The 11,155-nt window shown below is 49.0% G+C and overlaps 1 long non-coding RNA gene across 1 annotated transcript; it reads left to right on the top strand.

Moving 5' to 3' along the window:
- Positions 1-1,516: 1,516 nt before the first annotated feature.
- On the top strand, positions 1,517-10,754 carry LOC150060120 (uncharacterized). The gene is made up of 3 exons (XR_016536437.1): positions 1,517-1,648; positions 2,643-2,741; positions 10,530-10,754. It is a non-coding gene; the product is annotated as an uncharacterized LOC150060120 (long non-coding RNA).
- Positions 10,755-11,155: the final 401 nt, after the last annotated feature.

Here is an 11,155-nt window from a genome sequence, read left to right as displayed (position 1 = left end):
TTTCAAGCCTGGTCAACTGGCGTTCTCGTGGTGGACACCAACTGCAGGCCCTGCCTGGAGAGCATGCCACACCACCCATGGTTCTGAAAGTCCTGGCAGCTTTGCCCCCTAGGGACGCAACCCCCAAACCCCAGACCTCACCACTTCACTGCTTGTAGACCACTTGGTTACTATCCACCGGAGGTCCTAGAAGCTTCACTGGCTCAGAGAGGCCATGGTGTCCTGGGCACATACCTGCTAGTAGAACAGCAGAAAGCACAGTGGTGGCCGTGGCAGCCCCTTGACCGCCCTGAGTTTCCTCATGGCTTTCTGCCCAATCCTACAGGATATTTGTGCTTGCATGTTCCCATAGGTAGAGCCAGTGTGCCTGCTCTGCACCCCTCCATCTTCCTGGGGGCACCAGAAGGGCAGCGCGGAGCTGTCCGCTCTGCCACATCCATCGGCATGTGCTGCCCACAAGGTCTCCCCCCCCCAGCCCCACTCGGGCCCCTTTCACTCTGGCGGTTCCATGCTCACTCAGCATGGTGATAGAGAGAGGACAGCGCATGCCACGAAGGTCCAGGAGATCAAGGTCCACGCAGCATCCAAGGACTCTGCCTCCTTCAGGACAATGTCCGGAAACAGTGCAGATGCAGGGAAGGGGCAGATCAGTGTGTGAAGATGCTGGAGCAGCCCTTGAGCAGGGCTCCACGGAGAACCTCGTGGCACTTTATAGGGAAGGACGGGCCGTGGTCCCCGCCTGCCCAGGACAGGGCGCCACAGACCAGGGACAACAGTGTTCTACGCCCAGGGGAAGCCCAGTCCCCCAGTGCTGCGGACCAGAAGCTCGGTGTACACACATCAAATGAGGACATCCAACTTCCAAACGTGGCCGCTGAAGAGACACCCCATAATTCATCTGCTGAGGACCTCAAGGTGACCGTGGGGGTGACAGAGCCACTTCCAGCTGTGACAGCAGCTGAAGAGCCACCAAATGATGCAGATGTTGTTAGGGATCTTGTGCCAGTGAAGATAGAGCCACGTCCAGCTGTGGCAGGAGTCGAGTCGAGCAGCATGTGAAGGCGCCCCCTGGCGGACAGTGTCCTGACACCACCCTAGGCAGGAGAGAAGGCGCTGGCAGTGGGTTCAGTGGTGCATCACCAACAGGCTTCCAGGACTCTGCTGTCACGTGAAGCTGGGGGACCAAGCGAGAGTCATGAGGAGGACAGCGCAGACCTGTAAAGCAAGGAGGTGGCCCTGGAGCAGAGCTGCTGCATTGTAACTGTTCCACTGCATGTCCTCCCCCGTCCTCATCAAACTGGCTTTGTTCCCAGGGGCTGGAGGTGAATGAGAAGCGCTAGGGACAGATTTCCAGAGAGTCAGTGTACCCCTGTACTTACAGCGAATGTCCTGCGAGGCTGAGTAACTGACATTGCTTTTCCCCTGTGTGTCTGCAGTTAAACTGCAGAGAATGCTGAAGTGATGGCTGTGGGGGATGGGCCAACTGTGGGCTCTCAGAACAGAGCCAAGCAGGAAGTTCACTGCTAGGTCCTGCCCAGTACCCACCCCGAGAGTCCCTGGTGGAGTTGTGCAACTTGCCAGATTGAAGAAATCTACCACTTCCCAGGAATCCCTACCATCCTTCGCAGTTCCCTGAGCCTGCCTGGAGGTGAACAGCCCTCAGCTCCCACTTTGAGGACTCATCACAGCACTTTTCTTAGACAGGGACAGTGATTCCTCCCCGCCCCCCACCTCTCCCCATAGGGCTTAAACTCTGGGCCTGAACGCTGTACCTGAGCTCTTCAGCTCAAGGCTACCACCCTGCCCCTTGAGCCACAGTGCCACTTCTGGTTTTCTGGTGGTTAATTGGAGATAAAAGTCTCACAGACTTTATTGCCTGGGCTTGCTTTGAACTGTGATCCTCAGATCTCAGCCTCCTGAGTAGCTAGGATTACAGACATGAGTCACCGCACCCGGCGTACATCTCTCTTTCTTAAAAAACATAAACTCTAGATGTTCCTGAGAGATAACCACGTGAGTTCTGTCTCGTGTCTTTCATGTGCCAGCTTCACTGAGCTGCTGGCTTTAGTCAGCAAGGCGCTCAGCCTCTTGAGTAGCTGGATTACAGGCCTTATCCACAAATACTGGTTTTTATTTTTTCTTTTCTTGAGAGATGTAGCTAGTACCAAGCTTCTCTGTTATTTTAATACAAGTTAATGTAAAGAGTCTCTGTACCTGGCTGACCAGGAGACTTGAACATAGATGGTAGAGTGACATTTTTACCAGGTGTCACCCTGTGTGGAGCACACTGATTTCGGGGGACAAGCACTTGCCATCATACTTTTACCTCTTTCAGGCCACTGGGTGATCACTATTTCAGCCCGACAGATACCTGTGGCATTGTTGTGCCCAGAGGAGGGGTCCCCCAAAGAAAACCACTGAGATCCAGGCGTCTGAAATGCAACCGCAAGGGTTATTGCGGGATACAAGCCAGGCAGGTAACTCATCCACAGGTTTTGGGCGCAGCGAGGCTGGGAGGAGTTGCTAGTCAGGTTTTACACAGTCTATTTAAAGGCAAAAATCACAGTTGCGAAAACCACAAACAGTTGTTAATTATGGTCCAGATAAGGTGACTTATTAACTGTTCTTTCCTATTTATGTAGCCTCTCGGTCCTTGGAAGCTTCTCTTCGAACCTGTTATGCATGAGTCAAGCTGAGTTTCTATTCCGCTTACTGGAAGGGGAATAATTTTGAGTCTGGGGGTAATTGTTTTTCATCCCCACATTTCCCCCTTCCTCTGTTCCCCAGGAGGAGGAGCCAATCCTGGATCCTATTCCATCAGTTCTATGAAATCATTTTCCTCATTTATTTCACCTCCAGGGGAGTGATTCCTCTGGACCATTAACTGAATGGTTCCTAGCCTTTCTTTCATAAATTGCACAAGCCTGTTAAGAATGCAAGGTCCAAAAGTTAGTAAAAGTAACAATATCACTAAGGGTCCTATAAGCTGGACATAAGAGTGGTGAACCAGCTTTGTTGGGCCTCCAGTTCCTTTTTTTGTTTCTGCAAATCTTCCCTAACCTTGGCCATTTTTTGTTTAACTACCCCTGAGTGATCTACATAAAAACAGCACTCCTCACCAAGGGCAGCACAGCACAGAGGCTCTTCTGCTGTAGAAATAATAAATCTAGCCCTCTCCTGTTTCGTATAACTACTTTGGCCAGGGAACTAAGGGGTTCTTGGAGGTGCGAAATAGAGGATTCAATTTTTTCTATATCTGCATCTATGGAAACCTGAAGGGAGGCAGAGGTTTGCTGTTGGGAGACATAATAGGTGGTGCCCATTCCTAGGCCAGCCAAACTGGCTCCCAATATAACACCAAGAGTTAAAGCAGTCATGGGTTCTCTCTTTTTTCTTCTGTTTAGTACGGCTATCTGGGGGTTAAGCGCTTCCTCCTCTTGATGGTACATTAAGCATGGGACCAGGCAGACAAGCACACAAAACCCTGTTCTGTTGAGTACTACCATATAGGCACAGGGAGTTAGTCCAGTGGAGCATGCCCACCAAGTGTCATTGAGGGGTATCAAATGTCCAGTTAAATTGGGTAAAATTTGAGTTTCATTGCAAAGAAAGCTTTTATCCTCGGGAACCTGCCCGATGCATAACCCCTGGCCATGCATCTGCTGGAGAGTGAGGCTGGCTCTGGATTGCTGTTGGCAGGACGAAGAGTCTGAGGAGATTTGGTATTGCCCCTTCACTGCCACCCCCTCATAGAAAGGGGGCTGGGTGTCATAGCAGAGCCAGCAGGACCTGGTAAAGGCTGGTTTGGGGGAATTTAGGAGGAGAAAGGATTTTTGGATTAAGTCATAGACTCCATTCTGTCACCTGGTCTTTGGGGCTCCTCACGTATGGTTGGTCAAGCTGTGGATTTGGGAGGGACTCCCAAGGAGACTGCTGTAATCATCAGAGTAGAGGGATCATGGAATCTGTGGGTGGGGCTTGGAGGATTTAGTACTGGGTTGGGTCCCACGGGTACTGCTATTGGCTTGGTTATGCGCATAATAGTAAAAGTTAGAGTGGGGTCCTTTCCCAAACGATACATCCTAAGCCCCCAAGTTTTACCGGTGGCCCAGTCTGCTTGTCTTCCTTGTTGGGTGAAAGTTATTGATAAAGGGTTACATTTTCCAGAACAATCTCCACTCGGCTCCCCTTTTTTGACCATAATCAAGTCCCCTTTAACTGGGGGGGGGGTCCCACAATATATGTCCAGTCAACTCACACCCCAGCTAGCACAGTGTACATGTCCTGCTCCTCCACACTTTTGAATCTGACTTGGGGATCAGGAGGGGGCTGGACAGACATAGAAGTGGTGAGCTTGGATCCTATCCAAGGGATTCCAAAGTTCTCCTGCCAGGAGACATAGATCTATGCACAAGTCCGGGAACCAGGCGTCCTTGGGCTAGTGGAGTGAAGTGTTGGAATTTGCGATGACTCCCATTTCCGTATTGATAACTAGCCAGGTCTGGTTCCAAGGGAGATGTGGATTGGCATTAACTAGACAAAAGAAAAGAGTTAGGTGGCCTGCAGGCAGCGGCATATCTTAAGCTTTAAAGGGTTGGAGAGGTGTCTGCTGGCCTTTCAGCTATCTCCATGATAATCTTCCTTCAGGGCAAAGGGATCTGCTGGTCTGGAGTGCGAGTAATGGATCCAGGTGGTGATTCCGTCTACTTTGAGAGCGGTGGGGGTCATCAGTAGCACCACATAAGGCTCTTTCCAGCGTGGTTCCAGAGTTTTAGAGTTATGTCTCCGGATAAACATCCAGTCACCTAGTCTGAACAAATGGGGGGTAGGGACAGAAGCAGAATCATAAAGGGCTTTGAGTTGGGGCTATACATTCTTATGCACAAGCTGCAAGTAGTCAAGCTTACTCAGAAAATGAACATCATCTAGGTCAGTCACTAAATCAGTTTGAAGACTTGGAACAATGGATGGGGATATCCAAACATTATTTCAAAGGGAGTAAAGCCTGGCTGATATGGAGAGTTCCTTACTCTAAATAGGGCAAAAGGAAGAAGCAACACCCAGTTTGCGCCAGTCTCTAAGGCCAATTTGGTTAAGGTCTCTTATAGGGTCTTATTCATCCTTTCCACTCGTCCTGAACTCTGGGGTCTATAAGCACAATGCAATTTCCAATCTGTCCCCAGTGCAGAGGCTATTCCCTGACTTACTTTAGAGACAAAGGCCTGTCCGTTGTCTGACCCAATGTGGATGAGAAGCCATACCTAGGGAAGAGTTCTTCCAGAATCTTCTTAGTTACAACAGTTGCAGTCTCATGCTTTGTGGGGTAGGCCTCGACCCATCCTGAAAAGATATCTACAAAGGCTAGCAAATATTTGTATCCAAATTTTCCTGGCTTAATTTCTGTAAAGCCTACTTCCCAATCACATCTGGCCTATCCCCTCAAAGACGGGCTCCTTTTGATAACAGTTGATTAGGAGCATTAGTCAGTTGACAAGCCTTACAACTTTTAACAATGTCCTCAATGAGTTGATTCCCTTGTCTAATTTTTCCTTGAGAGCGTCGAAGCAAGTTCTGCATTCCTCGGGTTCCTATGTGAGAAACTCGGTGGATCCTTTTAAGAACTCCTTTACCCAGTTCTTGTGGCAAAATGAGCTTTCCCTCACAAGTCTTCCACCAGTCTTTGTTTCCTTCTCTGTCCGGGGGTTTATGAGCCATGGGAATTTTTGCTATCCATTCCAAGTCTTCTTGGGAGTATTGAGGCACAGGAGGTAATGTCCATGGCCCTGGGTCTACTAAAGTCAATAGTTCTGTGTTAGGTTAGAGGGCTGCTTCCTTGGTGGCTCTCTCAGCCAGATTATTCCTTTTAGTTACTGTGTCAACTTCTTTTGATGACCGGGACAGTGCATAATAGCAATTTTTGTGGGTCGCCATAGGGCCTGAATGAGATTCACAACTTCTTTTTTTTTTTTTTTTTGCCAGTCCTGGGCTTGAGCTCAGGGCCTGAGCACTGTCCTTGGACTTTCTCAAGGCTAGAGCTCTACCACTTGAGCCTCAGCACCACTTCCGGCTTTTTTCTATATGTGGTACGGAGGAATCGAACCTGGGTCTTTGTGCATGCTAGGCAAGCACTTTAACCACTAGGCCAAACTCCTGGCCCCGAGACGCACAACTTCATATTTGTTTTTGATAGCTTTCCCTTCTGCTGTCAGCAGCCCCCTCTCCTGGTATATATCTCCATGGACACGCACAGTGGCAAAAGCATATCGGCTGTCTGTGTAGATATTTAGTCTTTTTCCTTTTCCCATCTGCAAAGCCTTTATTAGTGCCACTAATTCTGCTCTCTGTGCAGATGTCCCTTGGGGGAGTGCTTCTGCCCACACTGTCTCAGTGTCTGTAGTGACTGCTGCGCCTGCATACCTCTTTCGGTCTCGAATGAAGCTACTACCATCTGTAAACCAGGTGTGGTCAGCGTGCTGCAATGGTGAGTCCAGCAGGTCTGGCCTGAGGCTGTGTGCTTGGGCCAGAATCTGCTCACAGTCATACAGAAGTGCTTCCAAATCTGGATCTAGTAGCAGAGTAGCTGGGTTCAAGGCTGTGGGTACGCAAAAGCTGATTCGAGTGGGATTAAGTAGCAGAGTCTGGTAATGGACCATGCGGGCATTGCTCACCCACCAGTCAGGTGGCTGTTTTAGCACTCCCTCTAGAGCATGCGGAGTGGCTACAGTTAGGTTTTGTCCCAGAGTCAGTTTATCAGCGTCCTTCACTAAGAGGACTACAGCAGCTATTATTCTTAAGCATGGGGGGCCACCCAGCAGCAACAGGATCCAACTTCTTTGATAGGTAGGCTACCGGCCATTTCCAAGGTCCAATTGGCTGAGTGAGCACCCCTTTTGCTATCCCTTTATTTTCTGCCACGAATGGCGTGAAGGGTTTGTTCACATCAGGTAAGCCCAAGGCGGGGGCTTCTATGAGGCTCCTTTTGATTGCCTCAAAAGCTTTCTGCATCTGTTCAGTCCAATTGAATACAGGGGAGTTTTTGGAAGCCTCATAGAGGGGCTTGGCCATTTCAGCTTGATACCCTAATTGCCCCAACATTACCAGCAATTTTTCGGTTCCCGTGATGCATTCTGTCTCATTTTCTGCTGCCAATAGTAAATCATCTACATATTGAAACCGACTCACATTGGGGTTTAGGGCACGATACTCACTCAGGTCTTCATGGAGGGCTTCATCGAAGATGGTGGGTGAATTTTTGAATCCCTGGGGTAGTCTAGTCCAGGTTAACTGCCCACTGACCCCTGCTTCAGGGTCATGCCATTCAAAGGTGAAATAAGGTTGGCTCTTGGGGGTGAGAGGGAGGCTGAAGAAAGCATCCTTTAGATCAAGCCCTGTATACCACTGGCGTTCAGGTGGTAGTGTGCTAAGCAGAGTATATAGGTTACGTACAGTAGGGTGAATATCTATCACACTCTTGTTTACTTCCCTTAGATCTTGGACAGGCCTGTAATCTTGGGAGTGGGGTTTCTTAACAGGCAAAAGAGGAGTATTCCAAGCTGACTGAACAGGCTTTAGAACCCCTAAACTCAACAAACATCTGATATGAGGGGTTATGCCTCTTTTTGCTTCCAATGGCATGGGGTATTGGCATACTCTGGCAGGGTCAGCGCCCGGTTTGATTTCCACAAAGACTGGGGGGCGGTGCTCAGCCAGTCCCATCCCCCCAGTTTCTGCCCACGCTGAGGGAAAGCATTTCAACCAGGTATTTATATCTGTTTGCAACACTCCAGTTTTTGGTGCAGTCTATATTATCTAAGGTGGTTGTCAAAAGTACTTGTATGACTTTTCCTTGGGCATTTTTTAGATGAGCCCCTTCTTCAGTGAAGTGCACCTGAGCTCCCATCTTAGAGAGAAGATCTCTGCCCAGTAGTGGTAGGGGCATTCTGGGATGACTAGAAAGTGAAGAGCTAAAAAAGCGCCCCCATTCTGAAGCAGCAACTGTCTTGTTTTTTATCTAAACTGTGAATGACCCAAAAGTGCACCCAAATTAAAGAAACAGAATTGTGGTGCCATTAAGTCCCAGGAACTGACCTGTCTGTGTTAAAATTAACCAGAACTCTGTGTAAATTCAAGGGATGGCATTTGTTTTCCAAAGCAGAACTCGCACGTAAATTCAAGGGATGGCATTTGTTTTCTAAAACCATAAAACTACCCTTAGACAGCTAATTAGGACTCTACTGGTATAGGAATCCCCCTTAGCTCCAACCGCCCTGAACTGTCCCTAACCCCTACCTTATCTCATTCCAATAGCTGATTGCTGTGTTGATGTAAATCTGTAGTCTGCCTTTAAAAGCCCTGTAGAAAAGCTGTTCAGGGCTTCCTCCTGGGCTCCCGCTGTATGGGAGTGTAGGACGGAGCCCGGAGCTAGCCCGCCTGAATAAAGCCTTGCTTTTGCATTTCGGAACGTCTGACTCTCGGTGGTCTCTTGGTGGTCGTCCTGAGATTTGGGCATAACAAAAGGAGTGGGTCACTCGCCCTTCTCCCAAGTCAACAGTTCTTTTGGTGGTCCATGCATATGGTTTAGACCCAGTAGCTACTTGTACCCAGGTATGTTTTTCTGATAATGGGCCGTCCGGAGTCAGAAGTACAGACTTTTCTTTTCGGCCCCAGTGTCCACCATGAACTGGACTGATTTCCCCTCCACTCAGAGAGTTACCCTAGGCTCCAGGAGAGGTCCGAGCCAAGTCCCCTCTAGTTGCTGTTCTCTTCCTGAGCAGTCAGGATTGGGGTACGTTTTCCCTCTTAAAAGTTCTTCCTCCTATTGTTCTTAGAGCATTCCTTGGCCCAGTGCCCTTCTTACTTACAGTAGGCGCACTGGTTCTTTCCTAACCTCAGTCTTCTATTTTTATGCTCAGGTTTGCCAGTGGTGGCTAGGAGTACTTGCTCCATTAGCCTCTGCTGTCCATCCCAAATCCTTTTTATCTGTCTTTCTTGTCTCCTGTCTCTCTGATCCTCTCTCTCTTGTCTTTCTCTTCCTTTCTTCTTTCTCCTTTCCTGTTCTTTAGTCTCTCTCTTATTATACACTTTCTCTGCCGTAACTACTAACTCTCTTAATCCTCTCTTGCCCAGTCTTTCCAACGACTGCAATTTCTTCCTAATGTCTGGCGCTGCCTGGTTGATAAAGGTTAGAATAACTGCCTGTCTCCTCGATTCTAGCTCAGGATCATAAGGGGTGTATTGCTTGAAAGCTGCCATGAGTCTTTCTAGATAGGCTGCTGGACTTTCAGTAGCACCCTGTCTTACATCATAAACTTTAGCCATATGAGTAGACTTGTGAGCTGTAGCCTTGAGACCTGCCAACAGAGTCTGGTGATAGACTTGGAGACGCTCCCTACCTTCTGCCTCATTGTAGTCCCAGTTGGGGCGTTCAGATGGAAAAGCAGCTGAAATCAGAGTGGGGTCTGTGGTGGGGTCCCCGGTAGGGCCTGGGACCAGTCTGCAGGAGATCTCCAGGATTCTCTTCCGCTCCTTGGTGTGAACAGAACTCCCAAGAGCTGTTGGCAATCATCCCAGGTTGGCTGGTGAGTAAAGAGAACAGTTTCTAAAAATTAGTGAGATCTTGGGGGTCTTTAGAAAAGGGAGTGTTTTGAGCCTTCCAATTACAGAGATCACTAGTGGCAAAAGGCCAGTAGTGAAAGCCTTGGTTGCCCCAAGTGTCTGGGTGTCCAGCCGGAAACAAGGGCAAGGCAACAGTGAATCGGCTTGAGGGGTTCCTCTGCGTCTACTCCTGCTGGCGTGAGCTGGGCCCTCATCTGAGCCCTGTGAATTTGGGGCTGCGGGTTCCTCCAGAGCTGTCAGGGACGGAGTATAGAGAGGGGGAAAGAGCTCAGGCTCACTACTACCCCCTTGCAGAATGGGAGCACGAGTGTGTGATCTCTTGGTCGGGGTGGCCAGAACAGTTGAATTAGACACCTGTGGAGGCAAAAATGACTTAACCCAGGGGTAGGGTCCCCCTTCTCTCTCTATCAATCCTCTCCACGTGATTATATAGGGAATTTGGTCAGGATGCCCCGTACGCAGGCGAAAGATGATCTCCTGTACTTTCTGAATGGTTGCTAAATCAAAAATTCCACTGGTGGGCCACCCGACATTGAATGTAGGCCACTTGGAGGAGCAGAAAGTGACCCACTTTTTCCTTTTAATTATTATACTGTTGTTGCTGGCAGTCTCCTGCACATCCTGCCAATGTGCAAGAGTCTAGGGGAGAAGAGGTGTTATTCCCCATCTTAAAGGAGTAGAAAAGAAGTAGACTAGAGGCAAATACACAACAGGTAACAACCAACAAATTCAAAGAGACAAATTTCAGAGAAAGTTCCCGGAACCAAATGGCACCCCCTTCCTCTTACTCGGGAGCTGCCCAAACACACTGCTCTCAGTGTGTCAAACCAGTCAGACACCTCTTTGGTGCCTCCAGATGGGTCCAAAGACCCTTTGCCCAGAGTGGGGATCAGGACGTCTCCCATTTCCTCCAGGATCACTGTCCGGACACGTGAGAGCCTGCCAGATACAAATGTGACCGATCCACCGCTACAAAGTGGAAGTGAAAACAGCAACAACACAAACAGCGAGTGCTTTTACCGGTTACTGAGCAACAAACCTTTCCGGCCTCAGAGGGTCCCAGTGAGGTTCCTGGGGGATCCCGGACGAGCCCCCAAATGTTGTGCCCAGAGAAGGGATCTTCCAAAGAAGACCACCAACATAGAGGCGTCCAAAATGTAACAGCAAGGGTTATTGTGGGATACAAGCCAGGCAGGGAACTTGTTCACAGGCACTCAGCGCAGCGAGGCTGGGAGGAGTTGCTAGTCAGGTTTTACACAGACTATTTAAAGACAAAAATCACAAACAGTTGCTAGGCAAGTTGGGGGGGGGGCATTCTACAGTTGTGAAACCCACAAACAATTGTTAATTATGGTCCAGAAGTTCTTTTCAGATAAGGTGACTTAATTAACTGTTCTTTCCTGTTTATATAGCCTCTGGGTCCTTGGAAGCTTCTCTTCGAACCTGTTATGCATGAGTCAAGCTGAGTTTTTATTCCGCTTACTGGAAGGGGAATAATTTTGAGTCTGGGGGTAATTGTTTTTCATCCCTACAGGATTAA

Source organism: Megascapheus bottae, chromosome 8 (genome assembly GCF_031878675.1).
Source record: "Megascapheus bottae isolate mThoBot1 chromosome 8, mThoBot2.hap1, whole genome shotgun sequence".
NCBI lineage: Eukaryota > Metazoa > Chordata > Mammalia > Rodentia > Geomyidae > Megascapheus > Megascapheus bottae.
This window is presented reverse-complemented; position numbering and strand designations above follow the sequence as displayed.